The sequence below is a fragment of the Hipposideros armiger genome, unplaced genomic scaffold (genome assembly GCF_001890085.2).
Source record: "Hipposideros armiger isolate ML-2016 unplaced genomic scaffold, ASM189008v1 scaffold_631, whole genome shotgun sequence".
Taxonomy (NCBI): Eukaryota; Metazoa; Chordata; class Mammalia; order Chiroptera; family Hipposideridae; genus Hipposideros; species Hipposideros armiger.
The window spans coordinates 823,323-843,069 of record NW_017731981.1 but is presented as its reverse complement, the minus strand read 5'-3'; the positions used below and the strand labels follow the sequence as shown (position 1 = coordinate 843,069).

Below are 19,747 nucleotides of genomic sequence, written 5' to 3'. Positions count from 1 at the left end.
GTTTAAATGTTTGCCTGACGTTGTACAAAAGAAGTGGCTGCTTGTGGAAAATTGTTTTTCTCCTCATTTCAACATGAAAAGAAGAAGTGAGCGAATCTATGGAGTTAGAGTGGGGGTGGTAGAAATGGAGGGTGGTTAAAAACAGCCAGTCTGGCCCGAGAACGCACCAGCGCGATGTGAGGGCGGGGCTGCAGGGCAGGAAAGCTGGTGGCCGAGCAGGACTGAAGTGGGGCGGGCTGCTGGGCGCCTTAGGAGTGAGGCGGCGCGGGTTGTGAGAGGCAGCATTGAAGAATGTGTGGACAAACATCCTGTCACTTACCTAGAGATGTACTCACAAGAGCTTGTGCCTATCATGATCGGCAGGGCCAACAGAGGCTCCCAGGGTGGAGAGACCCTGACAAGTATTACCCCTCGTACAACAAGAGCCCTCAATCAAGCATCCCAGTGCTTCTATCTCGACTACACTTTGAGAAGGGTGCAGACTCATCTGAGCGTATCATTGCTCCCATGCATTGGGGCTTGGTCTCATCTTGGTTCAAAGAAGATGATCCTTCCAAGCTGCGGTTCAACACTACCAACTGTCATAGTGATACCATAATGGAGAAACAGTCCTTCCAGGTGCCTCTGGGAAAGGGAAGACGCTGTGATGTTTTAGCAGATGGATTCTATGAGTGGCAGTGATGTCAGGGAACAAGCCAGAGGCAGCCATACTTCATCTACCTCCCCCAAATCAAAACAGAAAAGTCAGCCAGCATTGGTGCTGTCAGCAGTCCTGAGGACTGGGAGAAAGTTTGGGACAACTGGAGGCTGCTAACAATGGCCGGGATCTTTGATTGCTGGGAGCCACCAGAGGGAGGAGACAGTCTGTATTCCTTCACCGTCATCACAGTGGATTCCTGCAAAGGCTTGAATGACATCCCCCATAGGATGCCTGCCATATTAGATGGAGAAGAAGCAGTCTCTAAATGGCTTGACTTTGGCGAAGTCTCAACTCAGGAAGCTCTGAAGTTAATCCACCCAACAGAGAACATCACTTTCCATCCAGTCTCTACCGTGGTGAACAACTCCCAAAACAACACTCTTGAGTGTCTGGTTCCTGTCAACTTATTGGTCAAAAAGGAGCTCAAGGCAAGTGGCAGCAGCCAGAAGATGTTGCAGTGGCTGGCCACAAAGTCACCCGAAAAGGAAGGCCCCAAAATACCCCAAAAGGAAGAGTCAGGTGTGCCCCATTGGTCCAGCCAGTTCCTGCAGAAGCCATTCCCCACCAAGAGAGGCCGCACTGGACTCCTGGAGCAATGGCTGAAGCAAGAGAAGGAGAAGGAGCCAGCGGCCAAGTGGCCTCACAGCCAGTAATGCAGGACTTTCAAAGATCAAGGTCATGGGTTTGCTGCACTAAATACTGCTGCTGCTAACAGATTCTTGTATTGTGTGTGTATGGATTGCTTTGGGAGGAGGTAGCACAATATTAGTTGACTGTTGTGGGTTCATGGGGGAATGGCTTCCCTGGCTGTGACCAAGAACCCACAGTGGGGCTGTGGGCAGCCTAGGAAGAAGAGGGGCCACCTCCATCAACTCACAAGGGGTACATTATGCCTGTGGCCCTCTCCTGGTAACACTGGTAGAACCTTTCCTCAAAGTCTGACCCTACTGCCAGTTCTCAGCCCCAACCTGACCTGGTACTGCTAGCAAAGGCCGTTTTCTGCTCAGCCTTTGGGCTCTTTCAATCTTTTGCAGCTAAGTTCTTAAAACATTGTTTTTGGGTTTTTTTCTGAATAAATTATATTTGAAAAACTGAAGAAAACAACAACAACAAAAAAAAAAAAACAGCCAGTCTGCTTACTAGGGAGGTATTTCCTGTATTGGGGCTTCCTGGCTACAGTTACAGACCATGCTCAAAGTGACTGCTTTGCTGCTTTAGCTGCTGGGACAAAATATGAGCAATATTTTGGAAAGGTTCTTTATTACAAAACTTTGTTTTTTTTCATTTATGACTTAAAATAGTGATTTATTGAGAGAATTCACTCTTTCGTCAAAGATAAATGCAATCTAATCTTTGAGTTTATAACATTTTCTGAGTAACTTTATCAAATCAATGAGTCTCCTTCAAAATGAAATTACAAGTATACAATAAATATGTGTTTAAGCTGAAAAGGAAAGAAAATCAAAATGGTTCTATTATTTCCCTGTTGAAAGGCTTTTGCAATCAGTACAAGTCTTCCAATGGTGGTTTCTTTAATCATTTGGTTGGTATAAAACCATAAGTGACATGCCCTCAAAATCATGAAGAGAAGCCAGGGAGTCAATATTAAGTTCACTGTAAGAATATGATGAATTTGCACTATTGTCTGGTCTCATTATATTCTTTGTCACAAAAATGAGTTATCACAGAACTATAATGTCTAGTACGTTCTCCTTTATAATACATTCTTATTCACATGACAAGAATTACGACAAGAGGAGAAAATGGACAAAATTAATCCACCCTCATGACAGAAAATACTGCATCAAATTAACTTGTGACAGGCAAGTATTTTTGTGAAGGCATTTATTGATGGCATCTGTCTTATCAGTCTACCTACATCAGTTCTTTATGTGCCTCATCGAAGATCTATCACAGGTAGAAACCTGGAAAAAAAATCTTCTGAAAATAGTTTAGATGTAAAGAAAAGAAACAGGGTCATTTTGTACATGATTTTTGGAAGAAATCCCTAACTAAATCAGTAACTTGGATTTAACAGAACTCCTCTTGAACAAACTCTGTCCTACTCTATCCCTTTTTTGAGAACTTTCTACTTCTAGATTTTGCAGCAGAAATTTATTTGCAATTATATTTTAGGGTAAAAGAAGGGATAGAAACATTTCAAACAATTAATTAATTCATACCTTAAGGTATATTTGCTTTGCAGTTTGGATCTAGGTAGTAACCACTATAGAACATTCTTATAATATATATAGTGCATATCTTTTAACCAAACCAGACTAGCTGAATGAGAAACTACAGTGTAATCATTCTATGCAAGAGGCAAATAATATTGGGGATCAATGACAACAGGTGAATATAATTCATATTTGTTTATATATGAATAACTTCAACAAAGGTAGGCTGGAATGAATGACATAGAGATTTTCAAAAGAAAAAGGTGCATGAAGCAGATATGTGATGACGCAGAAAGAGGTTACCAGCACAGACCAAAAAGTTATATTCAAAAAGTTACTTCTTGGGAAGCATTTATTCTAGGAATTCACCGGAGTCCAGGCTCTGGCCCCTAATACTGTAAACTCAGAAACTCATGCATGCTCACTCTACAAGAAAGTTCTCTGAGACTTATGTGTCAAACCAGAAGACCAGTTTTTTGTTTGTTTGTTTGCAATATTTAAAATAGCCACAGTTTTAAACATTGGCCAATTCATTTTCAGGAGCTCATAAAAGAAAATAATAAATGTTTTAACTTTTTTAATGTACCCAGAAAACTAAATACAAAAAATGTCTTTTGTCATGGAAAAAGAAAATCCATCGCTACATTCTGTGTTGGGAAGTAATATCTCTAAGGACTTGTGACAACTTCCACATCATGCCCCTATTAACTCTCATTTGGATATGGATCTAAGTTAGATGATAAATGAGAAAAGACACACATGGAGCTAATCAGATCCCCAGTGATTATACAATTGCAGACACAGCAGAATACAAGTCTCTTAAGCAGGACTCTCATTTACTGATGCCTAAAATATCTTTGCTGGTCTCCCGTAGTCAGAAAATATAATTTAGTACAATATTGTACTTTCATAACACATTATATACCCATTTGATTTTCTTCCAAGATGAACACAAGTAACATTTAGTTCAAGTGCCATTTCTCTAGGAAGTTATGAAACAGGTATGACAAATTTATACAAGTAGCGAACACCAGATTTTAAAAGTAGTACACAAGTTGGGGTTCAGTCTTGGTTTTGAGTTATCCGAGTGTCATTAAAATACACAAATAAGACATCTATTCTTCCATGTAGGTGGGCATTTAACATTATAATTACCTACTTCTTATGGGAAATATACACTAATTACCTGACCTAAATTTAGAATGAAAGTTTGGGGGCTGGAGTCATTATTCTGAAGACTCTTGTCTGTGCTTAAATAAAAAACTGTAATGAACTAGTCAAACCAAATTGAATTTAAGTGCTTTGGGAATTGCTTAATATTTTTCACCAGAAGAACAATATATCTGCTAAAGAAACTGGCATATTCATTGCCAGCAATTCTGAAGACTGACTTCTTACAGAGGCGTATACTCTGTTAAAATAATTCAAAATTACCTTTCTCATTTAAACAAAAGAACAACATCATGTAAATATGCGATTCACTTGTCCAAATCATTGTGTTGGCACATTCTGAGAAATTTAGCAATATTTCATCAACAAAAATAATACAGAATGCCACAGTAGTTATTTCAAGTACAGTGAATGCAATAAAGCCCATTATAGCAATTTTACACTGAGAAAAATTAATTTCAGTTAGGAAATTAGGTGGATTTGATTTAAAACACACACACACACACACACAGAATCTCATAAGCCCATCATGATGAAATACTATGTGTCTAAGGGGGAAACAAGGATTTAATTAAATCCTTGAATTTTAAATATTCTATAACCATACAAATGATGACCTTCCTCAGCATTCTTACCTCTGCACATCTGTGTTACTCAGCTAAGGAAATAATGTCAGACGCCACTATTACTTGTGATGCTTCTAGACTTTTTTATTTTGATAACCCTTTACATATTTTGAAACATTCAGGACTATTCTGCCATTGGCAATTACTTTTCAATAGAGTATAAATGAATCGTTTTCATGTTGCTGTTGTCTCTAACATTATTCACAGTCTCATACGTTTGGCTGAAGATAGCAGGGCGTATTCTAGCTACTTGGGGATAATACGTGTCAGCTAATGACTCTTCCTTCCCCCACAAGCACTCACTGCCCTCCAGACACTTCTTTAAAATTGTCCTAAGTCCAGTTCCACAGTGTGAGCTATCGACGTTTGGCTGCCTTCTTCATTATGCATCTCTATGCCACACAGCCTCCCCATACATTCCTAATTTTCCTGGGACAGTCTGGATGAAGAACCAAGATTCTTTTATCAGTTTCCATACGAAATTCACACACGTTAAGTATTCAGGACTTGTTAGACTTGACTAGAGTTAAGGTAGGGCACGGTCTCCATCTCTTTTGTGCATCATCTCTCATCTACCCCTCCTTCTCAGAAGCAACAATCAGAATCTCCCCAGCAGCGTAGCTCCACCCAGACTCGGGCCCGTTAGGTCTCAGGTCTCAGCTTCCATCCTGAACAATAACCAAATCATGTTACAAAAAACTCTTACATCCTCCCGTCTCAAGAGGAATCCCAATGAGACTCAATCTCATTACCTTTCTATCACCTACAACTCCATGCACACAAATGATTTTCCTTAAATGTCTATTAAGGGAACGCATCATTTAACATGTGAAAGCTCATGCAAAGCTGCTGAGTTTGGAGTACCAATTCCATTATATTTGCTGTGAAATCTAGAAAAATCACAAAGCTCTTCAGCTCTCACTTTCTTCTTCCAGAAAATGTGAACAATAAACTGTAGTTTCATAAATCAGAAATTAGCTATGAGAGAGAAAGTAAGAAAATGAGAGAGGAGTAAATAGCTCAAGTAAAGTAATAGTTCTACCCAGTACGTCACTCTTTGAAGTAATGCCCACAGGCTAAAATTCATGCTGAACTTATTGATGCACATTGATTAAGCCTATGAGAAAGAATGGGATAATGATTTTAAGGGTCTCTTGGCCTTTGACAAGCGAAACATTGTTCAGGTGGCCCCGCAGGCTGATGTGATGACATCTTTAACTTTGAAAAATTAATAGAGTCACAGAGAAACATTGAATAAAAGGAAGTTGTTAGAACTGATAGAAATCTTCTCTAGGTGATGATGATGACATAAGAGAGTATAGACTGCTGGGTGAAATCTTTTTTTTTTTATTTGCTGAAGTATCTAGAGCAGAGAAACAATGAATGATTTAATATCTGAATTTGATCCCTATTAAATTACAGTAGAATACAAAAGCATTATTATATGCATTATACATATATTATTTGCATTACTGAAGGATTTATTTTAAAATGTACTTAACTATATTGGGCCTATTTACAAAAAAATTTATTTATATACAAATTTCCAGGAGTCCATCTAAAGCAGCAGTTCTCAACCTGTGGGTCGCGACCCCTTTGGGGGTCAAATGACCCTTTCACAGGGGTCGCCTAAGACCATCAGAAAACAAAAAGATATTTACATTATGATTTATAACAGTAGCAAAATTACAGTTATAGAGTAGCAATGAAAAGAATTTTATGACTGGGGGTCACCACAACATGGGGAACTGTATTGAGGGGTCACACGGCATTAGGAAGGTTGAGAACTGCTGATCTAAAGAGTCATAGAGCAAGAGAAATAGATAAGGTCTTTTAGTCTTATTCTTTCATTTCCAGCTAAGGAGATTGAGATATAAGATAGCTGCATTGCACTGACCAAAGTGTGAATAATAATTTAAGACTCTTGAATGCTAGACTAAGATTTCATGATTTTTAAAAAAAATTGATTTTTTTTAAAGAACATATTGTTTTCCTAGTTAAATTTATTGGGGTGACATTGGTTAGTAAAATTATACAAGTTTCAAATACACAATTCTATAGTACATCATCTATGCCTTGCATTGTCATGATTCTTTTTCACCTCTCCCATCAGTGATTCTCAACACTAGCTGCATATTAGGATCAACAAGGCAATATTTTTAAAATAGCCATGTTTATGTGTCACTCTAGAGATTCTAATTGAATTGGTCTAGGGTGAGTTTTGTCACCTACATTTGTTTTAAAGCTCCCTAAGTGATTCTAATACATAGTCAGAGTTGGGAACCCATTGTCTTTTTTTGTACATAGTGATGGACCATTTATCCTTAAATCCATGGAACTGAAGGAAGGAAGCAGGAAGCAAAAAATACACATTGTAATGAAGTTTACCCCACTGCCCCTGGGAGAGCTTACTGCTGAACCCTAATTCCGTTTTTCAATTCTTGCTCTCACTGAGCTCCATCAAAATGCGACATCACTAAATTCAAATATTCTATTTCTTCTCTTAATTCAGAGAACAATATTAAGCCAATGGAATAGCTTGGTCTCTAAAAAAGCTTTTCTCCTATAATTATTTCTAAAAATTGATAGATGTTAGAGATTATGTATCTTAAAATCTAGCACAAAGTTCATGGATAGGAAGAATTAATTTGGTTAAAATGTCCATGACGTCTAAGGCAATACATAGATTCAACACAATTCTTATCAAACTACCAATGACATTTTTCACAGAAACAGAAAATATATCCTAAAAAAAAGACCCCAAATAGCCACAGCAATCTTGAGGAATAAGAACAAAGCGGGAGGTATCAAGATACATGACATCAAATCATACTACAAGGCAAAAGTAATCAAAACAGTATGGTACTGGCATAAAAACACACATAGATCAATGGAACAGAATAGAGAGCCCAGAAATAAATCCATACCTATACGGTCACTTAATCTACAATAATGGAAGCAAGAATTTACATTAGGGTAAAGGCAGTCTATTCAAAAAATGGTGTTGGGAAATCTGGACAGACACATGCAAAAAAATGAAGCTGGACCACCTCCTTACACCATAGAAGACAATAAATTTAAAATGGGTAAAGACTTAAATGTAAGATTGAAACCATAAAACTCCTAAAAGAAAATATAGGAAGTAAATTTGCAGACATTACCCTTAGTAATTTTTTTACTGATATATCCCCTCGGGCAAGAGAAGTAAGAAAAATAAATAAATAAATGTATGGAATTACAGTAAACTAAAAAGTTTTTTCACAGCAAAGGAAACCATCAATAAAACAAAAAGGCATCCTACTGAATGGGAGAAGATATTTGCCAATGATACATGTGATAAGGGTTTAATATCCAAAATTTATTAAAAAAACAAAACAAAACAAAACAAAAACTCATTCAACTCAATACCAAAAACAAACAAACAACCCAATTAAAAAATGGGCAGAGTACATGAAGAGACATTTCTCTAAAGAGGACATACAGGTGGCAAACAGACATATGAAAAAATGCTCAACTTCATTAATCATTAAAGAAATGCAAATTAAAACCCCAATGAGATACCACCTCACTCCTGTCAGAATGTCCATCATCAATAAATCAACAAACAACAAGTGCTGATGAGGGTGTGGAGAAAAGGGAACCCTCGTGCACTGTTGGTGGGACTGCAGATTGGTTCAGTCACTATGGAAATCAGTATGAAAGTAGCTCAAAAAACTGGAAATGGAACTATTGTATAACCCAGCAATCCCACTCTTAGGTATCTATCCAGAGAAATCCAAAATGCTAATTCGAAAAAACATGTGCATCCCTATGTTTATTACAGTGCTATTCACATTAGTCAAGACATGGAAACAACAAAAATGCCTATTGGTAGACGACTGGATTAATAAATTATGGTACATTTCTATAATGGAGTATTACTTGGCCATAAAGAAGAATGAGATGTTACCATTTGCAACGATATGGATGGACCTAGAGAACATTATGCTAAGTGAAATAAGTCAGATGGAGAAAGACAAATACCATATGGTCTCACTTATATGTGGAATCTAAAGAACAGAATAAATGAACAAACTAATCAGAAACAGTTTCAGAGATATAGAGAAAAAACTGAGGGCTGCTAGATGGGAAAAGGGTAGGGATGAGGGAGAAGGTAAAGGGATTAGAAAGCACAAATTGGTAACCACAAGATTGCCACAGGGATACAAAAGACAGTTTGGGGAGTATAATTAATAATGTTGTAAAGATTTTGTAGGGTGTCCGATGGACACTTGTCTTATGAGGGAGTCTACTTCATGGATGGTGTAGATGCCTGACCACTGCACTGTACACCTGAAGCTGAAGCTAAATAATAACGAATGTCAACTATAATTTTATATATATTTATATATAATATACATATAATAATATAAATATGTAATTTTATATATTTATATATATGGTCACAGGATGTAGAGTACAGCATAGGGAATAGAGTCAATGAAATTGTAACAGCTATATATGACATCAGAGTGGTAATAGATTGGGGGAGAGGGGTGTAAATGTTTAACTAGTACATTGTTTTGTACACCTGAAATTAACTTTAAAAAATCAAAAAAACAAACAAAAAAGATATTTCCATTTTGCTATTAATAATTTTTTCAGCTTTGTCTCATTCACTTCATTTTCTCTCTAAAAATCCTAACTTAGCTAAAATTTAAAAAATAAACTGGAGTAACCAGATATAGGAAAAGCATGTACCAAGCTCTAGAGTTAAGAGTGAAAAATGGCCAATTTGGAGAACAAAAAGCAGAAATTAAGTATAGTGCATGAAGATAGAAATATGTAATAGCTAAGATATGAGGCAAAAAGGCAACCATCTAACCATTAACGTAATGTCAAGATCAAATGGCTTCCTGTGTCCCCTTGGTGTTCTTTATCTGATTAGATCGCCTGTTAAAAAATTACCCTGATCTTCACAACCACTGAATATGGCTTTAAATTTTCTGATCTACACAAGCTGCCACATTACAACTCTTAAAATACTACTCAGAATTTCTTGTTCAAAAATTATATAAACCCTCTTTTGCTAGATGATTTTTAAAGTTTTGTAATCTAGTCCCAATTTACCTTCCCTTCCTTCATTTTCACTGGTTAAAAAAAATAAGGCCAAATTCATAAAGTAGTGAGTAGCAGTAAATACTTTTTGCAGGACTTTAACTTCAATCATTCCAAATTATGTCCCTCCCACACTGTTAGAGAGCTTTATAAAGGGTCAGTGATGTGCTTGTGGTGGCATTTGAGCTGGACTTGGAAAGGCAAAATGGGAGAAAACATTTGAGCTCTGTAGGATATTCATTTTGTCCAGCTAACAACCCTGGTATTCTGGGAATATGTCCCTGCCACATCCCCAAACAGACCTATTGTTATTGTGAAGATAACATATTATCAGATATGACCCTGCCATCCAGCCTACAGTTGAATGACCTAGGATGGGCTGACCCACGTTGGACCAATCAGAGCCTTCCCCAGGATATTTGGACATGCGACCCATAAAGCCAAGTTGGGTCGTTGTTGGCCATATTACCTACAATGGAAAATACAACTAGAGCAGGAATGGAGAATAATTCCAAAAAAATAGAGAAAAGTAAAGATGAAAGACAGAGTTCTGAAGGTAGTTAAGTCCAGGGATTCATATGTTTATGTGGCCTAACTGCTTTGTGATGCTTCCCCCAGCATTGTCATTCTATGAAATAGCCAACTGTCCTTTGACTACATTTCATCTTTTGCTTAAACCAAGTCCACCTGAGATGCTTCCACTTGAAATCTAAACAACCTTAACTCATACATACCTTTTCAGATGTGAGATGTTGCAAGTGACAGATCTAATTGAATCTGGTAAAATGGGAGAAAGTGAGAATATCACGATCCTGAGCTGAGCAGACAGCAGTCCATGTTCTACAGCAGCAGAGTTGTGGGTTAAACTGTCACTGGTTGTCTTTTGAGTGCAGGTATGTACTCGCAAAATCTAGAGCAACTGACGACAAGGACCAAAATTTAAGGAGACTGGAGAATGTTGGCTGACTCTTAGAAACTGAAGTATGTTACTAAGAATGAAAGAAAAAAAAAAGCCGCTGCAAGCTTGTCCACTTGGAAGCAGTAGAGAATAACAGGAGGAATAAAGGAAATGCTTTTTTTATCTAAATATTCGAGATCAATGAAGATCATATAATCACATATTTTTGTGAATAAGAGAATAAAATTCATCATCCCACCCTAAAGGTGGAGGCCACCCAGAAAATGATAGACACTGGAAGTGGGGATACGGATTGCTGAGAAGAGCCAGGGTACTCTGGGAGGCCTTATCCTCCTGTGTCTCCAAGTACATTACCCTATGTAACACACTCATCTGTCAAAGAAAATGATGCTTTTAATTAGAAAGCAGTTTTGGAGCAAGGGTCAACTTTCTAGGGTACTTTAAACCTGCCCAGCCTCCCACTTCTGGGTCTGCTCATGTTTCATTAGGTCGTTAGCTGCAGGAAAGGACTAAGCACAGTGCTTAAGAAACAGAAGCCCAAGGGTCCAGGTGCAAAGAGCATGGATGGGTCTGACTTTCAAAGATTGATGGGATTTCAGTAGACAGAGGTAGGAGCCTAGACGACAACCAAACCAAGGGGCAGGATGAAAAACTCCATGTTTTGTAAGACAAAGAGTGATAACCTAGTGTGACTGAGCAAGATGCACATGCTTAGGGGAGCCCAGGAAATTAAGGTTGCCAACAACATCCAGGCCATCCAGTACTTTTCAGAGGCCACTCAGAGGTCTCTTTTATTTGTTTTTAGCTTCTTAGCTTCCTTTCCTAAAAGCAAAGTTAATGTAATGGAACACGAACTGCCGGATAAGCAGTGTGTTGGTGTAATTCCTCTTAGTTCTAATGTAGCAAACCACCTGGTTTCCTTTTACAATAAATCCCCAAATTCTTAATGGTAAAACATATTTCCTACAAAAGAGCTTGCTATGTAGGATTCTTCTTAATTACAATATATATAGACATAGAAATAGAGTTGTCTCTATCTCCCCTTCTACAACCCACCTCTCCCAACACTAACAAAAACACACAAAATGAGTGTATTTAGGTTAATTTTTAATGCAATAATAAATAGCATCTTGCTTTTTAAAAAATTGTTTTAATGACTATGACTGAACTTCCTCAGAAAGCAAGTGTCAACGTTGTCCTGAATATATGTATATAGTTAGGCTGTTTCAATGTGGTAGCCAATAGTCATATGTGGCTATTTAAATTTAAATAACAATTTAGTTTCACATTTCAAGTGCTTAAATGCCATATGTGGCTAGTGGCTACTGTATCAGGCAGCACAGTAAAGACTATTTCCATCATTAAAAATGTTCTACTGAACAGCACTGATTTACATATCAATTACTTAGAATGATTCAGCAACTATAAGACTCAGTATAAAGTGATTTTAAATCTTGTGCAATAAACAAGTATCCTCTTCCACGTTATAAGGGGTACAGGGAGAAAGATTTTTAAAAGGAAATTAGGCTGTGGGGGGAAAATTATAAAAGAACAGTAAGATTAACACTAAACATAGCTAAACAAGGTCAAGAAAAGCTTGATGTTGGTTTGATAATATTTCAGTAGTGTTTCCCACTTTCCGATAGGTATTTTCTCAGCTAGAGTCTTTTCAGATTTGGCTATTGTTCTGAAACCTACTTCAGTATCCCTTTCTTACATTTGTTTTAGTTACAGAAAAGAAATAAAAGCATCAGGATAGAGTGCCAAAAGAGGCTTGAACTGAAAGTCAGTTCCAACAATGAACAATCACTTCCTCTTACCAATGTCTAAACAAAACAAAACCCAACGCAACAACGCCAAGATGCCACAAGCATCTGTGAGTAGGGTGGTAGAGGGGCAGGGCTGTGAAACCACCCACAGCCATGCATACAGAACAAGAGCACACTTCAGGCACTTCCACGTATAAACCAGTCATTTTTGTCTCTGCCCAAAAATATTGGCTTGTCAGAAAATTCATGACGCATTTTTTCTATGTTTTTCATTGCAAAAATGCGTCATGACTTTTCTGACAACACAATAGTTATTTTCCTATGAGAAGGAATTTCCTGAGATTCTTGAGATTTTGAATGTATATCATTGATAGAAACTGAAAACACTTGAGAGGCCATGATTTGTTCCTCCTCTGTATTTCTTCCCTGGCTGTCCTGTCACTCATGCTGTTCTACCTCGTGTAACTGGGATCCAAATATTACAATGAGCCAAAGTTTTTCTTTACAGCATAGAGGTTTAATATAAAAGACAAAATAAAAACAATCTCTTGGAGAAATAATATCTACATACACATTAACAATCGCTGCCCTGCCCAGAAGCTGTACCTTCAGTTTTCCTTAACCTCAACTTTTTAATATGACAGTACAACCAAGAGATTGCAACATCATCATGTATTTGATTAAAGATATAGCCCCTTTATAGCACATTACCAGTAAGATAAAATATTCAGTAGCATGATTTCTAGACAATAAATTTTCCACAGTATGACTTATAGCTGGCTCATCAGCCACAAAAGCTGAATAATAATCAAAGTTAACTTCCATATTTCTAGAAGGAAGGCACTGGTGTTTCCGATCTTAATTCTTAGGCTGACATTGGTTAAAGAGGTGCTAATATCCCACATTTTACAGTGCCATCAATATTGCAAATAAATGCACAGTACAATGAAAATATTTATGTGTGGTACCATCCAGGAAGATATAGTTAGGAAAAATACGGTAAAGTATAAGTAACCTTGACAAATTAGGCTTCATTGAAATACTTTCCAGGCCATGCCTAGAAACATAAATAATTCACAGAGCCCAGCACCAAATACAAATGAAGAGCATTTGTTATTAATCCATCCCCCCTTATTTTGGCCAAAGCATTATTCTTCCATAATGAAACTCATTGTGAACCACTTTCTATGCTCCCCTATGCTATTACCTGCAAGTTATGAAATGCCTAATACATACAAGTAACCATGCCTAAAGGTGGGATGTTTATTTGTTTGTAAGCAATACAAAGGACTATTGCAACACTAAGTCATCATCAGATCATATTGACAAATTAATAATTTGGAAAATTAAGGACACCTGCGAACTCTTAATACAGACTGACCAATCCATTAGTAAAACATAGTTATATGACAAATGTCCTTTACCTGAGGGTGGAAATTATTCAATGGGTGAAAATTTAAATCCCACTTTCAAAGTTAAAAAGATAGAGTTTATTTTTTAAGAAAGTAAGTGAGAAATGGATGGATAGAACAGGAATCAGTGAACTTATACTTTGTTCCTAAAGCCATCTCATTAAAAACCAGAAGGCTCTATTTGGCTGAGTCAACTTAAAAAAGAAGGAAATGAATAGTTTGACCTTCCTGACATCTGAAAAGGCAGTTGACTTGTTTCATTTTAAATAATAGCTGATGTTCCAATCTCTTTATTTGTTACTATTAGTATAACTGATTTTTTTCTTATCTTGCAATATACTATCTACACACACACACACACACACACACACACACACACAGAGGGTGCCAAAAAGATGTATACACATTTTAAGAAAGGAAAAAAGCTGTATTAAAATTGTAATATTCAATATATACCGATAACAAAAGATGAATACAAGTCATGTTTGACTTCTGCAATTACAAGAGGTACTCAAAGTGTTTACCGTCAGCATTGAGACACTTCTGATTACAGCAAACTACTGCTTGAGCAATGTTGACCAAAGTGTCCTCTTGAATATATTTTTTGGCACACCCAGTATATACATAATCTCCAAAGTATCTTTAAATATCTTCAATGAAGTAGGAGGAAAAAGCATAGATCATAAAGAGTAGGGGGAGGGGAAGGATGAAATGAAAGAGACATAACACCTAAGAGAAGATGACAGAGAGACAAAGCAGGAAAATCATGTGATATAATATATGAACTCATCCACCCAACAACCTATGAGGGGAACACAAGAAAGGTTATTACCTTTCCAGACAGTGCATGAGATATTGGAAGCGAGTAAAAAATATAACTGAGTTTGAAACCCAAATTTGCCTACTATTAGCTGTGCCCTTGTTCAGTAAAGGAACCTCACTGAGAAACATTTCCCTCAATCTTAAACAGATAAAATAATAATCTTGAAAGTATGTTTTGAGGATTAAATGAGGCAACCTAGGTTGAGTCTTGTGCACATAATAGGAACTCCATAAATGTTAGCTTGCATCTCCACTTAACATCTGGGGAAACTTGACTGGTCTTCCCTGGTGCTGTGTGAAAATTTCTCTGGGTTCTATTCTGAGGAGTGTAGTCACTAGGTTAACGTGCATGTGTTTTAAATGCTCAATCTGATGACGTTCTGCCAGTTTACTTTACATGCGGTTTGCACCAGACTCTATACCCATAAACAACACACAAGTGTGCCTAGTCCCATATCTTGCTGAGTGCTTTATGTGACTTATTTAATCTGCACAATAACTCTAAAGAAAAGTAGAGAATTCTCTCCCACATGCAAATTAGAAAATCAAGGCATAGAGAACTAAATAACCTCTTCAGTTTTACAGCTGGTAGTGGTGGAGACAGGGTCAGGTAGTTTGTTTCCAAAGCTTTCTTTTTATTGTTATCTTTGGTGTAAAACCTTTGGCTTGCATTGCCCTGGGCAGGGAAAGTAGCCCGAACCACAGTGTTCTGACCCACAACCTCTAATCTAAGTCCATGCTTTCCTAACAGAAACTGGTGCATTGACTATGTAGGAGATGTTTGCCCAAGAAATGTTGAGGGAAAACTCCATGATTCTTGGTGAGGCAAAAACTTTAGGGCCAGCCGAGTGGCATATTGGTTAACAGTTGGCTTGGGACGCCAATTCGGATCTCACATTAGGGCCGGTGGCACTGCGCCCTCTACAGCTAAGGTGGTGAACAACATCTCGACCTGGAGCTAGGCGGCCATGAGTCGCTGGCAACGGTGTAGGCTGCAGTGGGACTGGCCGGCAGCTGGTGTGAGCTTTCATGAGCTGCCGTGAGCAGCCGTCCAATGGCCGGCAGGCGACTGCCTCAGCCGGGAAGAGCTGATGGCACTGATGGTACTCGCATGGGCCAGTGAGGCAACGTCCTCCACGGCTGGACTGAAGAGCAAAAGGACAGTGGCTTGTCTGTTCCCCTTCCCCAATTCCCCAATAAAATCTAAAGGAAAACAACAAACTTTAAACAGAGGATATATATTCAACTCAACTCAAAAAGACAAATACTCTTTGAGCACACATTTGTCCACGTGCTTTCTAGATGCAATATTGTACAGAAATCCACTTAAATAAGAATTTTTGTCTTAGAGAAACAAAACATATATTTCTAGAAATTAGGAAAGTATGTAAACAAATACTTAGTCATTCTCTTCCACCCCCAAAGTGCTGCCAGCACCTTCTCCCCTGTTTCTGCAGATGGAATCTCATGCTTAGAGTTATTAAATCAAGGACAGTGGGCATTTTGGGAGATTTCCAGCAGTGGAATGGTGAGGAGGAGGAACGGGAGCAGCCTCCCTCGCCATCCTCTATCTTCCCCCTGTGTAGGCACTAAGAGGGTACACTGTCTACAGACAAATTTAGAAATAGTAATACAATCAATTTTAAGGAAAGTCAGTCTTCTTTTGATTATCACCAGGCACTGCCAATTTTCAACATTATCAGTAATAAAATATTCAGCCTCACTCATTGGCGTGAACCTACCTTTATGCCACTTGTTATAAGAAACCACTCTATTTCAAAGGTAGAAGTTAAAACTTGACCTTGGAGAGCCAGCCTTATATTAGATCCTTGTTCACCACTTTGATGAATAATTTAGTTATTAGTTATGCAAGTATCTACCCATTGTTCTTGGGCAACCCCTCAATTGAGAAAGAAATGTGGATGCATTTCATTTTATATTGTAAAAGCTAACTTCATTGGGAGAAATGTACAATTCTATAGAGATATTCCGTCAGATGTTTTTGTTACTTCTAACCGAGATGGGATAGAGGCAGAAAATAGAAAAGAAGGTTCTCTAGTAGAGGAGGATAAGCAGTTGGCACGCCTGTGTAAATTGCTGGTAAAGGACATAGATAACAGACTCCATAAACTGTAATGCCAGATATCTGGTTTTAAAGTTTTCTACTCCATACTTTAGGAAAGTTCTGTCAAAATACTGCAGGCTGATGTTAGCTGCACTTTGACCAACTACTGAACGGATCTATACCCATATAGAGGATGAGGGAGATGGATAAATACCTCAGAAGCACAGAATAGCAATTATGGGTGGCAAAAGGTCACCAGCAGAGAAGTTCAGAGAAATATGGAGTAAAAGGTATCTAGGCACAAGAAGAATGGATGTAGAAAATGTGTAGGCCTAGGAATCACAACTAAACAGCTATTAGTTTGGTGCAAAAATAATTGCAGTTTCAGACTGACTTTTAAATCATTATAACTAGGCTCAAACACATCTTTATTAATTCAAAAAAGGAACCGTTACAACCAACACATTTTTGCCATCGAGAAAAAAGTTTGTTTATTCCTGTGGCATAAAAATCCATCCTTTGGGATTTGATGAACTCTTGGAAAGTATTTTCTGCACCCTGCTGGTTGCGGAAGTGTTTTCCCTGAAAAAAGTTGTCGAGATGCTTGAAGAAGTGGTAGTTGATTGGCGAGAGGTCAGGTGAATATGGCAGATGAAGCAAAACTTCATAGTCCAATTCATTCAGCTTTTGAAGTGTTGGTTGTGCGATGTATGGTCGGGCATTGTTGTGGAGAAGAATTGGGCCTTTTCTGTTGACCATTGCTGGCTGCAGGCATTGTAGTTTTTGGTGCATCTCATCGGCTTGCTGAACACACTTCTCAGATGTAATAGTGTCACCAAGATTCAGAAAGCTATCGTGGATCAGACCTGCAGCAGATCACCAAACAGTGACCATGACCTTTTTTTGGTGCAAGTTTGGCTTTGGGAAGTGCTTTGAGCTTCTTCTCAGTCCAACCACTGAGCTTTGTTATCTGTTGTCATATAAAATCCACTTTTCATTGCACGTCACAATCCGATTGAGAAATGGTTCGTTGTTGTTGCGTAGAATAAGAAAAGATAACACTTCAAAATGACGATTTGTTTGAATTGCAGTCAGCTCATGAGGCGCTCACTTATCGAGCTTTTTCACCTTTCCAATTTGCTTCAAATGCTGAATAACCATACAATGGTCGATGTTGAGTTCTTTGGCAACTTCTCATGTATTGTAAGAGGATCAGCTTCGATGATTGCTCTCAATTTGTCGTTGTCAACTTCCGATGGCTGGCCATTACACTCCTCATCTTCAAGGCTCTCTTTTCCTTTGCAAAACTTCTTGAAGCACGACTGCACTGTATGCTCATTAGCAGTTCGTGGGCCAAATGCATTGTTGATGTTGCAAGTTGTCTCTCTGCTTTACGACTCATTTTGAACTCGAATAAGAAAATCGCTCAAATTCGCTTCTCGTCTAAACTCATTTCCATAGCCTAAAATACATACAAAATAAACAGCAAGTAATGAGTCACTGGCAAAAAAACATAAAGCAGTAAATGTGCATTAAAATGATGTATAACATAACCATATTTATTTAAGAATATATTCCAATATCAAAAGCAAATTTCAATAATTGCAAAAACCGCAATTACTTTTGCACCAACTTAATATATACCTAGTGGGACTGTGGCAGAAAATATAAATGATGAGTGAATGAATGAAACCTGGAATGTTCAAGTCTGTCTAAAATTTGGCCAACACTCCAACACTCATCACTAGCCAGTTGTTTTCCTGTGTACAAAAAGTGTCTAGATCTACAAATTTTCTAAGGGAATTCCAAAATTTGAATTTAAATGAGAAATAACTCATTTCTTAAAAGCTGCAAAGTAATTAAAAACTTAATACCCTTTGTTATTGCAATTGTTGATACTCATGCCTTGGAAATTTTCAGAATTTCCCAAGACACACTTGAGGGGGATCTTAAATTCACATGATGGGGACATGAGTTGTTATTTGTATAATAAAGGAAAGGATGAGCCATTAAAAGCAGATCTTGAATATGTTCTTATCATAACTATGAAACAAGGCAGTCCATGCCAAGTGCTATGAGAATATTATAAGAAGTAATCATAAATAGTCCATGGAAAAGGGGGACTTGGCTGGTCCTTAGTCATAGGTAACTTATCAGCAGTGAGAGTTGATGGGGAAAAGCAGAAAAGGAAGGTAAGGAAAACCTAAACAAGAGGAACTGCATCAGTAGACGCTGTTAGAGAGTAAAAAAAAAAAAAATCCAATGTGTTTGAAGAATTATAATTGTACAGATTCACTGGATAGTAAAGTATAAGAGAGAAAAATAAGGCTAGAAAGGTGGACATGGTCACACCACAGAAGGCCTTGGGGGACAAGTTGAGTGATGTACAAAATGCTCACTGTGCATGTAGAACCCTTAAGAATTTTAAAGGTCAGTTATTATAACTTTACCCATATTTTTATGCATCTAGAATTTTAAAAAACATTACCAATAATGGAAAATCCATAGAATAGTTTTCCAAAGTATGCCACCGCACTGACATTTTCTGTCAAACTTTAAGCAAAAAGAGAAGGTTGTGATGAACTAAAATAACCTTACCTGCTACAATGAATGATGATCATGGTTCCAGCAAATATACAAGATAATGTGAAATTCTTTCACTAAGCAAAGGAGAAAAACCTACACTTAAATCCAAGGGGGAAACATGTTGCCCTATGGCAATTGGGCATATTTGTCACAATCACTAAGCATTTATGGACCCCAAATGCCTAGCATTGTTTTTCAGAGTCCCCAATGTCCAATGTTTTTCCTGCAGTGCAACATATGTAAGCTGCTTAAATCAGCTTCTGACATTGCTTCAACTTCAAACTGGAGGCTATGTGGGGCTTAGCAGATGGCAAAACCCATCCAGTTCTCTAAGTGTGTGTTCAGCATAAGGTGCTCGTATGTTCTCTCAGACCCGCCAGGGCTGAAATCTCCTGTTGGAGAAA

The 19,747-nt window shown here is 37.8% G+C and overlaps 1 pseudogene; it reads left to right on the top strand.

Annotated features, from left to right (window-relative positions):
• The first annotated feature begins 264 nt into the window (after positions 1 to 264).
• LOC109372371 (embryonic stem cell-specific 5-hydroxymethylcytosine-binding protein pseudogene) lies at positions 265 to 1,687 on the top strand (annotated as a pseudogene).
• Positions 1,688 to 19,747: the final 18,060 nt, after the last annotated feature.